Raw genomic sequence first — 17400 nt, 5'->3', positions numbered from 1 at the left:
TTCTATCCATTTGGTGAATTTATCCACCATGACCAGTAAGTATTTTTTCTTATGGGTTCCCCCTTTAAGTGGTCCAACCATGTCAATCCCCCAGACTGCGAAGGGCCAGGTAAGGGGGATTGTTTGGAGGGCGGTGGGTGGCATGTGGCTTTGGTTTGCAAAAAACTGGCAATCAGCGCAGCGTTGGACCAAGTCCTGTGCGTCTGCCCGGGCCGTCGACCAATAAATCCCTGTACGGAAGGCCTTGCTTACAAGGGCCCAGGCTGTGGCGTGATGGCCGCCAAGTCCGGCGTGAATTTCTGCCAAAAGCTTCCGCCCTTCCTCTTCGGAGATGCACCTTTGAAGGACTCCGGTAGTGCTTTTTTTATACAGCTCTCCCTAGTGGACCCTGTAAGCTTTAGATCGCCGCACTATGCAGCGTGCCTCATTTTGTTCCACAGGAAGTTCATGCCTAGTTAGGTAGGCCAAGAATGGTTCTGTCCACGGGGCAATGATGGCCATTATGACGTGGGCTGAAGGTGTTATTTCGATGGCAGAGCCTCCGATTATGTCAGAGTGTTCGGTATCGGGCATTTTGGCCTGGTCTGGACTGTTGTTACCGGTGTCCCCTTCCCATGCCACGGATGGCTTAAACAACCTCTCCAAAAAGATGTTGGGGGGGACCGCATCGCATTTTGCGCCGATGCGGGCGAGGATATCCGCCGCCTAATTGTTTTCCCGAGCCACATGGTGAAATTTGAGCCCCTCGAACCAAGCTAACATCTTTAGGACGGCGTTTCGATAGGCCGCCATCTTCGGATCATTGGCATCGAAGTCTCCATTTATTTGGGATATTGCGAGGTTCGAATCCCCATGCACCTCTAGGCGTTGAATGCCATGGAAACTGCCATCCGAAGACCATGTAACAGGGCTTCGTATTCGGCTGCGTTGTTGGAGTCTGTATACAGTATCTGCAATATGTATTGCACTGTATCTCCAGTTGGGGACGTCAGGACGATGCCAGCCCCCAGACCAGCCAGCATTTTGGAGCCGTCGAAGTGCATGATCCAATTGGAGTATGCTCCATACTCTTTAGGGAGTTCGGCTTCTGTCCATTCGGTGACAAAGTCGGCAAATACTTGCGATTTGATGGCTCGCTGAGGTTTGTATGTTATGTCGAACGGGAGGAGCTCAATGGCCCATTTGGTAATCCGGCCCGTGGCGTCGCGGTTGTTTATAATATCATTAAGTGGCACTTCCGAGGCTACTGTAACCGAGCACTCTTGAAAGTATTATCGCAGCTTCCGGGATGCCATGAATACCGCATAGGCTATCTTTTGATAATGTGGGTACCGTGATTTGCATGGAGTGAGGATAGTGGATACATAATATACCGGCTTTTGAAGAGGGAATTTGTGTCCGTCCGCTTCTCGTTCGACGACGAGCACTGCGCTTACAACCAGATGAGTTGCCGCAATGTACAACAGCATTGGTTCGCTGATGTTTGGCGCGGCCAGGATTGGGTTGGTTGCCAATATGGCCTTTATTTCTTCCAATCCGGCTATGGCAGCGTCCGTCCACTTGAAGTGTTCGGTGCGCCGAAGGAGGCGAGAAAGGTGTAATGCCTTTTCTCCTAAGCGGGAGATAAGGCGGCTTAGAGCCGCCACACATCCAGTTAATTTTTGGATTTGTTTATGGTCTATTGGGGTAGCCAACTATGACAAAGCTCGGATTTTGGCCGGATTAGCTTCAATTCCTCTACTGGAGACAATGAAACCCAGGAGCTTTCGGGCTGGTATGCCGAAAATGCATTTTTCCGGATTGAGCTTGATGTCGTATGTTCGGAGGTTGTCGAATGTGAGCCTATAGTCATCTATTAGAGAGTCGACGTGTTTGGTTTTGACGACCACATTGTCTACGTGTGCCTCTACTGTTTTGCCGATCTGTTTCTCCAGACATGTCTGAATCATGCGCTGATATGTTGCGCCGGCATTTTTGAGCCCAAAAGGCATTGTGTTGAAATAGAAGGGGCCGTATGGTGTTATAAATGCCATTGCGGCTTGGTCAGACTCCGCCATCTTGATTTGGTGGTAGCCGGAGTATGCGTCGAGGAAACACAATGACTCGTGTCCTGCGGTAGCATCGATAATTTGATCAATGCGGGGGAGGGGGAAGGGATCCTTTGGGCAAGCCTTGTTAAGGTCCTTGAAATCGACACATAGGTGCCAGGATTTGTCCTTATTTGGTACCATCACCAGGTTTGCTAGCCAGTCCGGGTGTTTTATTTCTCTAATGAATCCGGCCTCCAATAACTTGGCTAGTTCCTCTCCCATGACATGTCTATTAGGTTCAGAGAAGCGCCGAAGAGCCTGCTTGACCGGCTTGAATCCCTTTAGGATACTGAGGCTGTGCTCGGCCAGCCTACGTGGGATTCCTGGCATGTCTGAGGGGTGCCAGGCAAATATGTCCCAATTCTCGCGCAGGAACTCTCTAGTGCGGCGTCCACGGCGGGGTTTAACTGTGCCCCGATGGAGGCTGTTTTTGTAGGGTCCGTTGGGTGGACATGGAATTTTACTATTTCATCCGCTGGTTTAAAAGAGGTGGACTTGGATCTCTTGTCAAGTATTACGTCGTCCCTGTCCACCATAGAGCATAGCGTAGTTAATTCCTCGGCCGAAAGGGCTTCGGATACTGCCTCGAGGGCCAATGCGGCTGTTTTGTTTTTGGCGTGGAGTGCTGTGTCCGGATCACTAGCGAGAGTGATGATTCCGTTGGGCCCGGGCATTTTGAGCTTCATGTACCCATACTGGGGTATGGCTTGGAAGATCGTGAACACCTCCCGTCCTAAAAGGGTGTGGTATCCACTACTGAACGGGGCCACTTGGAATGTAATTTCTTCAGCCTATAGTTCTCCAACGTGCCGAATACCACATCTAGTGTGATTTTCCCAGCACAGCGTGCTTCCCGATTGGGGATGATTCCTCTAAAGGTTGTGCTGCTTTGCTCAATGCGATTCCAGTCTATTTCCATTTTTTTAAGAGTTTCCTCATAGACGAGGTTCAATCCACTACCGCCGTCCATGAGTACTTTGGTGAGTCAAAAGCCATCCACAATTGGACTGAGGACCAGTGCAGCTGGTGCTCGGGCAGTTCGTAATTTAGGTTCGTCACTGGCATTGAAGGTAATAGCCATGTCACTGCATGGATTCCTTGCTGTCACGTGGCAGATTTCGGTGAGGCTGCGGAGTGTTCGCTTGCGCCGACTATTTGATGCGAAGGTTTCAAAAACTGTTAATACCGTATTGTTATCCACGGGATGGTGCTCTGTGGCATTTGGGATAAGAAGATCCTCACCACTTTGGCCACCTGCCGGAGTATCCAACATGCTCTAAGGCTGTGTGTTGGTATGGTATCCGCTGTACTATGAATTTTGCAGGGTCCGTTAAGCCATCCCTCCAATACGGTTCCATGCCCTGTAGACGGTTTTTGTTTCTTTGTAACTAACTCGGGTGTCTTATGATAGTGCATCCTTTTACTTCGGACTGTGTGTATATTCTGAGCCAGATTATCCTAAAATTTCGTTTCGGTTTTCCAGGCGCTTTCCATCGCACAGTACTTTCGTACTATGGACGCCAAGTCAGCGAAGCGTGATATGTCATGGCGACTTAAGGCGTTAAGGATTCCCTTTCCCGTGCAATTATTGCAGAAAAATGAGACTACATCTTCCTCGCGACAGTCCTTAACCTTGTTCATCACAAGGAGGAATCTGGCCCAATAATGATGTACTGTTTCATGGGGCTCTTGCCTGATGTGGGAAAGATTGTTTATGCCTGGGTGGGTGGGTGGATTTGAGTCTGAACCCCTACCTGATCTGAGACCCAGGGGCCGAGGAGTTTCCAATCTTGGAAGTTCGAGTTCCGGAGTGTTGCCCGATAAGTCTGGCCCGCTGCCTGATTCTAGGTTCAGGGCTTGGGTGATGTCCTCCCGTAAGCGGGTATCCGGCTCGGAGAGCTCTGGAATCCGGACATAGTTAGTCCTCAAAACAGAGGAAGAATCGCCGCAATGTTCCTCCACTACCGCAATATGGTGGGTGGCCGGTGGAGAGATAATCTCCCTTTGATTGGGTTTAAGCCCAATCCGATCATAGTCTGTAGCGACTCCCAAGGCAGTGATATGATCCAAGAGCTAGTTTAGGGAAGAGAGCTCCATTGGATCCATCTGCTCGGCGAATTCCAAGCTGGCGTGGAGGCTGTTTTTGATAACCCGGAAGGTCATCGCCGGTGCAACGGCCGAACGGGCGGTCATGATGAAACTGCCAAGCCGGAGAGTTTGGCCGATAGCCAGGGCTCCCCCGGCAGTAATGTCGTTTTAACAACGAGACGAGGCATCCTTCCTTACAGCGACGACATAGTGGAACTGTCAATGAAAGCACCAATGTCGGTGTCAAAACCGGTGGATCTCGGGTAGGGGGTCCCGAACTGTGCGTCTAAGGCGGATGGTAACAGGAGGCAGGGGACACGATGTTTTACCCAGGTTCGGGCCCTCTTAATGGAAGTAAAACCTTATGTCCTGCTTGATTTATTCTTGATAATTTGAGTAGTACAAGAGTTGATCTACCACGAGATAGGAGAGGCTAAACCCTAGAAGCCAGCCTATGGTATGATTGTATGTTGTCCTACGGACTAAAACCCTCCGGTTTATATAGAGACCGGAGGGGGCTAGGGTTACACAAGGTCAGTTACAAAGGAGGAGACATACATATCCGTATTGCCTAGCTTGGCTTCCACGCCAAGTAGAGTCCCATCCGGACACGGGACGAAGTCTTTCAATCTTGTATCTTCATAGTCCAACAGTCCGGCCAAAGGATATAATCCGTCTGTCCGGATACCCCCTAATATAGGACTCCCTCAATGGCCCTCAATCAAGAAGGTGCTCAACTCAAGTGTGAGGCTTCAAAGAAGAAAATTAGGGATGCAGTTCAGTCTTCTTCCTCACAAGTGGCAGCTAAGCAACAGAAGCTCTGGCTTCCTCCGCCTCCTTAGTTTCGTCAGCCCTACCATCAGAAGAACAAAGGTGGCCATGGATATTCCCACCCACCAAACCCAGGCTATCAGAACAAGTCTTAGACTCAAGCTCCGAGGACAGGTGCTCCTACTCCTTATCATCGTCTGCTCTCAGAGGTTACGTGCAACAAGTGTCAGCAGAACGGTCACTATGCAAACAAGTGCTTCAACCAAAGGCGCCTTCCGCCACCTCCTCCTGTGAGGTCTTCAAGCAGTGAAGTGGTCAAGCACAGCCCAAAGCATGCAAAGGTGAAGATGATGAATGCAGCTCAAGTAGAGTATTCTTCAGAGGTGATCATGGGTAACCTTTCAGTTAACTCCATTCCTGCAAAAGTATTGTTTGATTTTGGTGCATCTCATTCTTTCATGTCATACCCATTTGCATCGGAGCACAATGTTGGCACATAAGTTTGGTCGAAAGTTATGCAAGTCGTTTCCCCGGGAAAGCTTATGACTTCTAGTTTGGTAGCTCCCGATGTCTCTATCAAGATGGGCAAGTATAAATTCTTGGCTTCCCCAATTGTTCTCGGCGGCTCTTATATTGATCTAATTCTCGGCATGGATTGGCTCTCTAAGCACAAGGCCTTCCTTGATTGTGCTGCCAGAGAAATTAAATTGGCACACTCTTATGTGTATGTGATCATCTATGCCGCTCGTGATGAAACCGTTCGGTTCTTTTCTTTCAATGAGAAGGGCGAGTTAGACGCTATTTCTCAAATTCCAGTTGTTTGTGAATACGAAGACGTCTTTCCAGAAGATCTTCCAGGTATGCCTCCTCACCGGCCAATTGAGTTCGTTATCGATCTTGAGCCTTGTACTAAACCCGTTAGCAAGCGTCCATACAAGCTTGGGCCAAAGGAGCTGAAAGAATTGAAGAAACAGCTCGATGAACAAGAGCGTCTGGGACTGATCAGACCGAGTTCATCTTCGTGGGGTTGTGGTGTTCTTTTTGTCCAGAAGAAGGATGGCACAGACCGACTCTGCGTCAATTACTGTCCATTGAACAAGAAGACAATCAAAAACAAGTATCCACTTCCCACCATCAATGATATATTCGAGCAACTCAAAGGTGCAAAGGTGCTTTCCAAGCTTGACCTCCATATGGGTTATCATCAGATTCGCATTCGCGAAGAAGATATCCCCAAGACAGCATCCAGAACAAGCTTTGGCTCTTATGAATACACTGTCATGTCTTTCGGCCTTGTCAATTCCCTCCAATATTCTCTCGCATGATGAACTTCATCTTCAACCCCTACACAAATGAATTCGTCCTGGTGTATCTCGATGATATCTTGGTGTTCTTCAAGAATAAGAAGGATCATGCCAAACATTTGCAATTGGTGCTCGACAAGCTCAGAAAGTATCAATTCTGCGCGAAGTTCCCTAAATGCGATTTTTGGCTTGATGAAGTTCTTTACCTTGGCCACATCATCTCCGCCAAGTATTAATCCAGAGAAGGTTTCTACAATTTTCAACTGGGGACCTCCTCAGAATGTCAAGTAGCTCCGCAGTTTCCTTGGGCTTGCAAGCTATTGCCGAAGATTCGTTGAGAATTTATCAAAGATTGCGAAGCCTCTTTCCAACCTCCTCTAGAAGCATGTCAAGTATTCCTGTACTCCTGAGTGTGATGTTGCTTTCAACACTCTCAAAGAGAAACTTGCCACAGCTCCTGTCTTAACTCCTCCTGATGAGTCCAAGCCATTCGTAGTTTTCTGCGATGCCTCATTGCAAGGTGTCGGTGCCGTGTTAATGCAAGAGAAGAAAGTTGTCGCCTATACTTCTCGTCAGTTGAAGCCCAACGAAAGGAACTACCCCACTCACAATCTTGAGTTGGCGGCATGTCACACACCTAGAATGTTGGTTGTAATTAATTGCATCAGTGAGCATCCATGCATCATGTATAAATTTTTCTTAAACTTGAAATGGGGATGATAAAAACCCTAGCACCAGAGGAACTCAAATAGGTTCAACCAAAATATTTTCAATGAACTCAAAATACCATTATAAAAATGTTCTTGATTTATGGAGAAAGGTGAAAGCCTCTACCAGAGATGATGTATATTTTTTCAGGACATTTTGTTCATTGAATTAAATCATTATGGTATTTGAGTTGGAGTTTAAAATTTACCATTTAATATTGGTTGATTGAAATATTCTGAAATTTGTTGTGTGGTTTGAAAATAATTCAAATATTCCTCACAAAAATTTACAGAATTAACCAAAGTGTTTTGGTTGGTATTTTAGTTGCAAAACATAAAGCAGAAATTAGAAAATGGAACAAAAGTAGAAACTAGAAAGAGAGAGAGAAGACACACCTGCAGCCCAGCAAGCCGGCTGGCCCAGCTCACCACCTGGACCTTGCAAGTCATCTTCAACCTCTGCCAGTAGGCAGAGGGAAAGACTTCGCATGCGCCAAGCGGCCACCTCCTGCTTCGTGTTGTCGACGCCTCCTGCGTCCTCGCCTTGCATCGTGGAGACATATGTATCAATCCCACCCCTCGTTCACTTTTCGCCTCGCCTCCCTCTCTCATTTCCTCCCCATGGACGAGCCGGCCATGAGCGCACCACCACCGTTTCCATAGCCACTGCTGTCCCCGCGCCCCTCCCCTCTCTGGAAGCTTCGTCGTGACCTGCTCATCATCTTCGCCAAGCCAAACAACGCCAGAGCGCCACGCAACGCAGCCATCATTGTTGTCTTCTCCCTCTGCACCGAGCGCCGCCCCGTCCTATTCGTCGCCGTCCGGGCTTCCCTGACATCATCGAAGATGCCATCGAGTTCACTGTGAGCTCCTGCTCCTCCCCTTGCTCACCCCTCCTTTCCCATTCGCTACTTACCGTCACCGCGAACCCGAGCTCCGGCCGCCGCCATGTCCGGTGAGCTTCATGCTTCCGGGCTCCTCCACCTACGCTCGTTGCCTCCGCGTGCTCCTGGTGATCCCAGAAACCCATAAAGTCCATCGGCCGCGACCGCCGTGCCCCGTAACGCCTAAACCATGGATGCCCGAACTCCGGCGGTCGCCCGGCTCGTCACCGCAGCTGCTACACACACCCCCAACGCACCACGCGGCCGCCACTGGATGTGCCCCACTGCCAGCTCGCTGTAGCTGCAAACTGCACGTGAAGTGATGCCCTGTAGCGCCGTCCCGAGCAACGTCGGCGAGCCACCGCCGCGGGATTTGGTCACCGGCGGCTTAAACGTCGTTTGCCTACGTGGCACAGTTTAAGTTAGCACTAATCACACCCCCTTGAGCCAATGCCATGTGGGCCCCTATGCCTGTTTATTTTAATTAACTCTCTATTTAGATTAGTTCATAACCCACTAGGACCCACGGGTCAGTTTTGACCTCGCTGACGTGGCCGTGGACCAGGCCCACCTATTTGTGACTCTAGCCAGCGCTGTGTCACTGACCTATGGGTCCCACCAGTCAGGTTTGACCCGTGGCAGCCCTGTTGACCCTACTGACGTCACCCTAACGTTTGTTGATGCAATAAGTCATTTCCTGGATTATTTTGAATTTAGAATAACCAGGAAATTTCAGAAAATGTCCTAAACTTCTAAAAATCATAGAAATTCAACCGTAACTCCAAATGAAATAATTTATATAAGAAAAATTACCAGAAAAATCCAATCTAACCATCTGTATCTTTTTCATGCACATTTGAGCAACTTATGCCTGCTGATCAGGTCAAATCAATTAAATGGCATTCGAATAATCACATATGGAGTTTGAATTTGAATCTTGTATTCAAACCAACTTCATTTGAATCGTTGTTAGCTGCATTAGCTCAAATCACAGCATGTTGCCATGTCATGATCATGCATCATATTGTGCATTGCATTGATTGTGTTTTCTCTCTGTTGTCGGTAACTGTCCCCTCTCAGTAAACGTGGTTCCGACGATGAGATCGATGACACCGATGAAGAACTATACTATCTTCAGAAGTGCCTGGCAAGCAGAACCCCCTTGTTCATTCCGATACAATCCCACTCTCTTGCTCCTGCTCCCTTTTACTGCATTAGGACAACAATGATTCAACTCTTACATGATGTGGTAGTTGAACCACATTTCCTCTGCATGACCTGTCATTGCCACAGTAAATAGATGAAACCCACTAGCATGGGTAGGAGTTGTTTGAGCCCTGATGTGCATACTCGTTCATGCTTGTTTGTCATGCCTGCTACTGCTTAGAGTTGAGTCAGTTCTGATTCATCGGGTATGGATTAGAATGGTGATGAACATGTCCTACTGTGTGTGAGCTAAGTGTGTGAACACGGTTTGGTAAAGGTAGCGGTGAGAGGCCATGTAGGAGTACATGGTGGGTTGTCTCATTGAAACCATCCTCAGGAACCGAGTTCTGTGTTTGTGATCCATGAACAGCTACTACCACACATTGGGCTCCGGGCACTCCAAGCTCTCTCGACTTATTAATCAACCTGATCTCTATCTAGGAGTTGTAACTAGTTTCTGGTGTTTGTAGGATATGTGTTGGGGGCCGTGCGCAGCAGTGACCCTAGGGGTGGGCTATGATGCGGTAGAGACACGAGGCAGGGTGTATCGAGATGCCCGTTTGGTGCCCCGGTAACCCTGCTCTCATCTTTTGGGCCTGTGAGCGACACCATGGCTGGATCTCCTTGCGGATGGAACCCGAATAGACGATAAACCTGGACTAGAGACTTGTGTGGTTAGTCAGGTCGTGGCCGACTCCCTCGTCAGGCTTCCGCTTGAAGGTTGCCGAGATACACGACGTGTACATGGTGGTAAGTGGCGAGAGCGTGTGTGAAGAAGTACACCCCTGCAGGGTTATAAATGGTCTATTCGAATAGCCGTGTCCGCGGTAAAGGACCTCTAGGTTGCTTGTGCAGTTCATAGACAAGTGAAAGTGGATACTCTAAAATGCCCAAGATAAGCGTGAGTGCTATGGATGGCATTCTCGTAGGGAGACCGGAGCGGATCCATAGTGGTGTATTGATATGGTGAATATGTGGACTCGTGTGTGCCACCTCAAAAGAGTTGCTTGCAGTCGTAGTTTAGGATAGCCACCGAGTCAAACTTGGCTTGTTGTAGTTAAACTCCACCCCCCCTTGTTGATACTGATGCATATGTAGATAGTTCTGATGTAAGTCTTGTTGGGTACATTTGTACTCACGTTTGCTTAATTTATGTATTTGTAGAGAGACTTCAGTCTCACTAGTAGTTCCGCGTGGACTTCGACGTTCAGCTTGTTACCTCACCTACAATCTTGTGCCCTTGGCAGGGTCTTGTAGATAGTCAGGCTTCTCAGCCTTTTCATTTGTAGCTGTTTGTACCCAGACAAGTTAAGCTTCCGCATATGCTTATTGCTTGTATGACTTGAATGCTGGGTCATCAGACCCATGTTTGTAATATATGCCTCCTCGGAGCCTAATGAATAAATACTTTGAGTCATAGAGTTTTGTTGTGATGCCATGTCATATTTGCACATATCGAGCATATTGTGTGTATGTTATTGAAATGCTTGGTGTGTGTGGGATCCGACAAGCTAGTTGTCTATCCTTGGTAGCCTCTCTTATGAGGAAATGTAGTCTGGTGCTTCCACTGAGCCATGGTAGTCTGCTATAGCCCAGTTTACCGGAGTCCTGCTAACCCAGTTACTACTGCTCCGGAACACTTAGGCTGGCCGGCATGTGTCCTTCTTCGTTCCTGTGTCTGTCCCTTAGGGGAAATGTCATGTGTTGTTCCTTTAAGTCCTTGTAGGTTTCTACGACTTGGGTTCATACGTTGATGACCTACATGTTCGTTGCTGGGTCATGTATGCCTGTCCCTATAAGTTAGTGCCACCTTGGGTTTACGACTAGTCATGTCGGCCCGGGTTCTCTGTCATATGGATGCTAGCGACACTTTCATATACGTGAGCCAAAAGGCGCAAACGGTCCCGGGCCAGGTAAGGTGGCACCCGTGGGAATACCGTGCGTGAGGCCGCAAAGTGATATGATGTGTTACATGCTAGGTCGGTGTGACATATGATCGGGGTCCTGACACGGCAGTTGTCCATGCATTTATAACATGGAGACATCTCTTGTTGGGAAGGCAAGTGGACATTTTCACCGATCACAAGAGCCTCAAATATATCTTCACTCAACCCAACCTCAACCTCTGCCAAACTCGTTGGGTCGAAATGATTCAAGGGTACAATCCAAGTATTGAATATACTCCAGGCAAGGCAAATGTGATTGCAGTTGCTTTGAGCAGAAAGGCTTATTGCAACATCTTAATTCTCAAGCCATTCCAACCGGATATTTGTGAAGCTTTCCGCAAGCTCAACCTCCAAGTTGTTCCTCAAGTTTTTCTTGCCAACCTTCATGTCACTCCAACTTTGGAAGAGCAAATTCGTGAGGCACAACTCCTTGATACCATGGTCAAGAAGATGAAACACGGTATTGCCAAGGGATTATCCAAATACAAGTGCTATCGCATTGATGACAGAGACACTTTATTCTTCAAGGACCATCTTGTGCTTACTAAAGGTGATCTAAGGAAGGTCATAATGAACGAAACACACAATTCTCTTCTTTCCATTCATCTAGGCAGTTCAAAGATGTACCATGACCTCAAGCAATCGTATTGGTGGACTCGAATGAAGCAAGAGATTGCTCAATTCATGAATGAATGTGATGTCTGTCTAAGGGTGAAAGCAGAACATCAATGACCACGTGATGATCGGGTGTGATAAGCTCTACGTTCACATACAACAGGTGCAAGCCAGTTTTGCAACCGCAGAATACTCGGGTTAAACTTGACGATATGGCCTTAGAACACTGATTCCGAAAGGTCGAGCGTGAATCATATAGTAGATATGATCAACACAGTGATATTGACCATTGAAGACTACTCCATCTCACGTGATGATCGGACATGGTTTAGTTGATATGGATCACGTGATCACTTAGATGATTAGAGGGATGTCTGTCTAAGTGGGAGTTCTTAAGTAATTTGATTAATTGAACTTTAATTTATCATGAACTTAGTACCTGATAGTATATTGCATGTCTATGTTGTTGTAGATAGATGGCCCGTGCTATTGTTCCATTGAATTTGAATGCATTCCTTGAGAAAGCAAAGTTGAAAGATGATGGTAGCAACTACACGGACTGGGTCCGTAACTTGAGGATTATCCTCATTGCTGCATAGAAGAATTACATCCTAGAAGCACCGCTAGGTGCCAAACCCGAAGCAGGAGCAACGCCAGATGTTATGAACGTCTGGCAGAGCAAAGCTGATGACTACTCAATAGTTTAGTGTGCTATGCTTTACGGCTTAGAATCGGGACTTCAACAATGTTTTGAACGTCATGGAGCATATGCGATGTTCCAGGAGTTAAAGTTAATATTTCAAGCAAATGCCCGGATTGAGAGATATGAAGTCTCCAACAAGTTCTACAGCTGCAATATGGAGGATAATAGTTCTGTCAGTGAACATATACTCAAAATGTCTAGGTATAGTAATCACTTGATTCAACTGGGAGTTAATCTTCCGGATGATAGTGTCATTGACGGAATTCTTCAACCACTGCCACCAAGCTACAAGAGTTTCGTGATGAACTATAATATGCAAGGGATGGATAAGACTATTCCCGAGCTCTTCGCGATGCTAAAGGCTACGGAGATAGAAATCAAGAAAGAACATCAAGTGTTGATGGTCAACAAGACCACCCGTTTCAAGAAAAAGGGTAAAGGTGTCACATCCCTAGTCTGGTATGACTTAGACTAGCTAGCCATTTGTGCATCATATTTGAATTTCATTTAAATTTGAAATGAGGATTGGTGGAACCCTCAGAATCATTTTTGAAAATGACCCAAATAAAAATTTCTTCAAAAGGGTCCAAGAAAATGCTCATGTTGCCCTCTGAAAATATTGGACAGAGATAAAAATCAAACCAATATTTTTAGGAGCTCATGGATATTTAATTTTGGCCATTTGGATTAATCCGATAATTATTTGCTTTGGATATATATTGTTATATATATGAAATATGGTCCAAAAATTATGCCATTTATAAAGGAGCTCTGGAATAATATATCTAGCTCCTGCAAAAATTGGCATAAGGTAATAAATTGATTTAGTATTTTATTAAATCAAAACAAATGTCAGAAAATTTAGAAAAAAGAAATAAAAGGAAAACCTTACCTGGGCTTCTGCCTGGCGCCTCTGGCCCAGCAGCAGCAGGCCGGCCCAGCCAGCAGGCGGCCCAGCCCGCCTCCTCCTCTGTCGTCTTCGTCCTCGACAGAGGGAGGGGAGCGTGCCCGGCGCGCGCGCGTGCCACCGCGCCACGCCACCAGCCTCCCTGTTTGCCTGGCGCCCCCTACCGTCGCTCTGGACGATCCCGCGCGTCGCCACGCCCCCCCGTACCCTCTCACTCTTCCCCCGATTCTTCCTCTCCTCTCCCTCGCTCTCTCTCTCCCGTGTCCGAACGCGTCGGTCGCCGCCGTTCGCCATAGCCGCCGCCACCGGCCTCCCCTCGCCTCCCCGACACGCGCAGGAGCTCCGCCCCCTCGCCCTGAAGCTCCCCATCAAGCCACAAGACGCCGGACGCCCTGTGGAGCCGCCATCGCCGTCGTCTTCCACCTCGGGCTCCGACCACCACCGCCGTCGATTCGCCGCACGCAGGACGTCCCCGAGCCCGCTGACGCCTTCGCTGGGTCCGCGGTGAGCTCCGCCACCGTTCCCCTCTCTTCTCCCCCTCGTTTCCGCGCCGTAGCGCCGTTCCCCACCACGGCCGAAGCTCTCGCCGCCGTCCATGTCGCCGTCGCCGTCTCGGCCCGCCTCCGCCCAAACCGAGCATCCCTTCGCGCTCCCAGTGCCACGAGGGTGCCGCCGAGCCCCTCAGGTGGCCTCCCCGTGCCCCGCAGCCCGTTCCCGCTCGAAGCCGAGCTCCGGCCGCCGCCGCGAGCTTTGCTCCGGCGAGCTCCGGCCTCCCCCGCTCCTTCCACCTGCCCCACCAGATGCGCGAGAGCCCGGGCTACGCCCCGGTGCTCTCCGACGCCGCCCCCGTGGCCTGTTTCGCGGACGCCGCCGCGTCCAGAGGTCGCCGCCGACGACCTCGCCGGCCTGACGAGTGGGCCCCGTCGGCAGGTGGTTAGCTTAGTGCTAATCACTGTTAATTAACCCCCCCTGACACTGACAGTGGGCCCCAGCGCCACTAACTTTTAATTAGGATTAAATTAACCCTCTGTTAACCCCCTGTCACTGACGTGTGGGCCCCACACGTCAGGTTTGACCCCAGTCAGCCGCAGTTGACCTGCTGACGTCGTGCTGACGTCATGCTGGCGCAATATATGATTTCTGGATTTAAATTAATCAGAAAATTCCAGAAATTGTTTTAAACTTCAAAAATTCATAACAATTCAACCGTAGCTCAGATTAAAATAATTTATATATGAAAAATTATCAGAAAAATGCAATCTTTCCATCTGTACTAGTTTCATGCATGACAAACCAACTTATACATGCTGAATATGAGAAAACACATTATGGCATATATAGGAGCTTAATTTGGAGATGCATTTGAACCTTTGGTTCAAATGGACTTCAAACCAAATGATTACTAGTTGCATTAGCTCAAACAGCATCACATCTACATGCCATGTTCATGCATCATATTGTTGCATATGATTGTGTTTTGATTGCCGACACTGTTCCTTCTCGATAGGTCCTGCTCCGGAGTCTGTTCCAGAGTGCCTATCTATGAAGCAGTGCCTCCTTGTTGATTTACCAGGCAAGCAAACCCCCTTGTTCATTTCGATAAAACCCTACTCTCTCGCTCCTGCTCTCAGTTATTGCATTAGGACAACAACGGTTCATCTGCTACTTTGTGCTGCGGTAGTTGAACCCATTCCTCTGCATGACCTGTCATTGCCACAGTAAATAGTTGAAACCCACTAGCATGTGTAGGAGTTGATTGAAGCCATTGTTGTGTTCCTACCATGCTATGCCTGCTATTGCTTAGAGTTGTGTCAGGTCTGGTTCATTGGGAATGAATTGGAGTGTTACGATATGTTCTGATGCTGAGAGTGAAGTGTGTGAACACGATTTGGTAAAGGTAGCGGTGAGAGGCCATGTAGGAGTACATGGTGGGTTGTCTCACTGGAACCGTCCTTAAGCACTGAGTTCTATGTATGTTGTCCAATGACTCGATACTACCACACATTGGGTTCCGGTAACTCGACCCCTCTCGACTTATTAACCAACTTGGTCTCTGTCCAGGAGTCGCAACTAGTTTCTGGTGTTTGTAGGTAGTGCTATTTTTCTACCAAGTGGCACCCGGCAGGGTGGGCTTGGGACAGACTAGGCACACGTGGCCTGGTGTACCGAGTGGCACCCGGATGGTGGGCTCGGGAACCCTGTACACATCGTTTGGGGCCGTAAGCGACACCCCGGCCGGATCTCCTTGCGGATGGAACCCGAATAGGCGATAAACCTGGGCTAGAGTCTTGTGTGGTTAGTCAGGTCGTGGCCGACACCCTCGCCAGGCTTCCGCTTGAAGGTTGCCGAGATACATGACGTGTACATGGCGGTAAGTGGCGAGAGCGTGTGTGAAGAAGTACACCCCTGCAGGGTTAACATGATCTATTCGAATAGCCGGGTCCGCGGTTATGGACTTCTTGGATGCTTACATGGTACATAGACAACTTGAAGTGGATACTCTAAAATGCTCAAGACAAGTGTGAGTGCTATGGATGGCCTTCTCGTAGGGAGACGGGGATGAATCCATAGTAGTGTATTGTGTGGTGATTAGTGGACTCGTGTACGTTGTCTCACCTCAAGAGTTTCTGGTAGTCGTAGAACAGGATAGCCACAGAGTCAAAGCTGGCTTGCTGCAACTAAACCCCACATTACCCTCTTGATACAAATGCATGTATGATAGGATCTGATGTAAGTCTTGCTGAGTACCTTTGTACTCATGTTGCTTTATTTATGTTTTTGCAGCGGAGACTTCGGTCTTACTAGTGTTCTCGTGGACTTCGACTAGTAGCTAGTACCTCAGCTACGATCTTGATCGGATGTTGTAGATAGTCAGGCTCTTCAGCCTTTTTCATTTGTAGATGTCTGTACCCAGACATGTAATGCTTCCGCTTGTTGCTTGTATGCTCTGTATGATGGGTTTTGTGACCCCTGTTTGCAATAAATGCTATGATGGCTCTTCTGAGCCTTTATCTATATGATTGTTGAGTTATGCTGTGATGCCATGTTGTACAGCACATACTTGCATGTTATGCGTACGTGTAATGTGTATTGCTATGTGTGGGATCTGACTATCTAGTTGTTTATTCTTAGTAGCCTCTCTTACCGGGAAATGTCTCCTAGTGCTTCCACTGAGCCCTGGTAGCTTGCTACTGCTCCGGAACACTTAGGCAGGCCGGCATGTGTCCTTCTTCGATCCTGTGTCTGTCCCTTCGGGGAAATGTCACGCGATGAATACCGGAGTCCTGCTAGCCCGCTACAGCCCGGTTCACCGGAGTCCTGTTAGCCCAGTGCTACAGCCTGGATTCACTCGTTGATGACCGACACGTTCGATGCTGGGTCATGGATGCCTGTCCCTGTAAGTTAGTGCCACTTTGGGTTTACGACTAGCCATGTCAGCCCGGGCTCTTTATCATATGGATGCTAGCGACACCATCATATACGTGTGCCAAAATGCGCAAACGGTCCCGGGCAAAGGTAAGGCGACACCCGTGGGGATACCGTGCGTGAGGCCGCAAAGTGATATGAGGTGTTACATGCTAGATCGATGTGGCATTGAGTCGGGGTCCTGACAGCGCTGGTATCAGAGCCTGACTGCCTGTAGGATTACCAAGCCAAACCGGTCGAAGTTGAGTCTAGAAAATCTTTAGTTATGTAAGGGAATTGATTGTGGGTTGGAACGTAAGGCTCTTTTTACTCCTTATACCTCATGACCTTCTGATCTGAGTCATCCTATCTTTCCGACGGGATTAAGGAACTAGGCTTCTCTTCCGTCTATCAGGATCACGTGTTACTACTCCGTAGTCCCTTAGGATTGGTTGATCAGAGTCATACCCCAGTTTTCGAGTACTTCCGGTGTAGTCTGTTTAGTACTATCTCAGAACTTTGAGTGATGATGATGAGTATGTTACCACCCCATTTTTAGTAGGATGTCTCATTCTGAGCATTTTACTGCCGTTATGCTGCCGAAATTTTCCCTAGGAGTTCGAGAGATACTAATTCCTTGTCCTACATTCTACAGTCCATAGTTGATGCTGACTCCGTCCTTGGTTCGTCTCTCAGGATGTCATCAGCTAAGCGAAGTTCCGTTGCTCGTAGCCAGAACCACGGAGATGGTAGGGATGAGGATCCTCCCGACCA

This window comes from Triticum aestivum, chromosome 5A (assembly GCF_018294505.1).
Source record: "Triticum aestivum cultivar Chinese Spring chromosome 5A, IWGSC CS RefSeq v2.1, whole genome shotgun sequence".
Lineage (NCBI taxonomy): Eukaryota > Viridiplantae > Streptophyta > Magnoliopsida > Poales > Poaceae > Triticum > Triticum aestivum.
The sequence above is the reverse complement of the archived record's forward strand: the minus strand, read 5'-3'. Positions refer to the sequence as shown.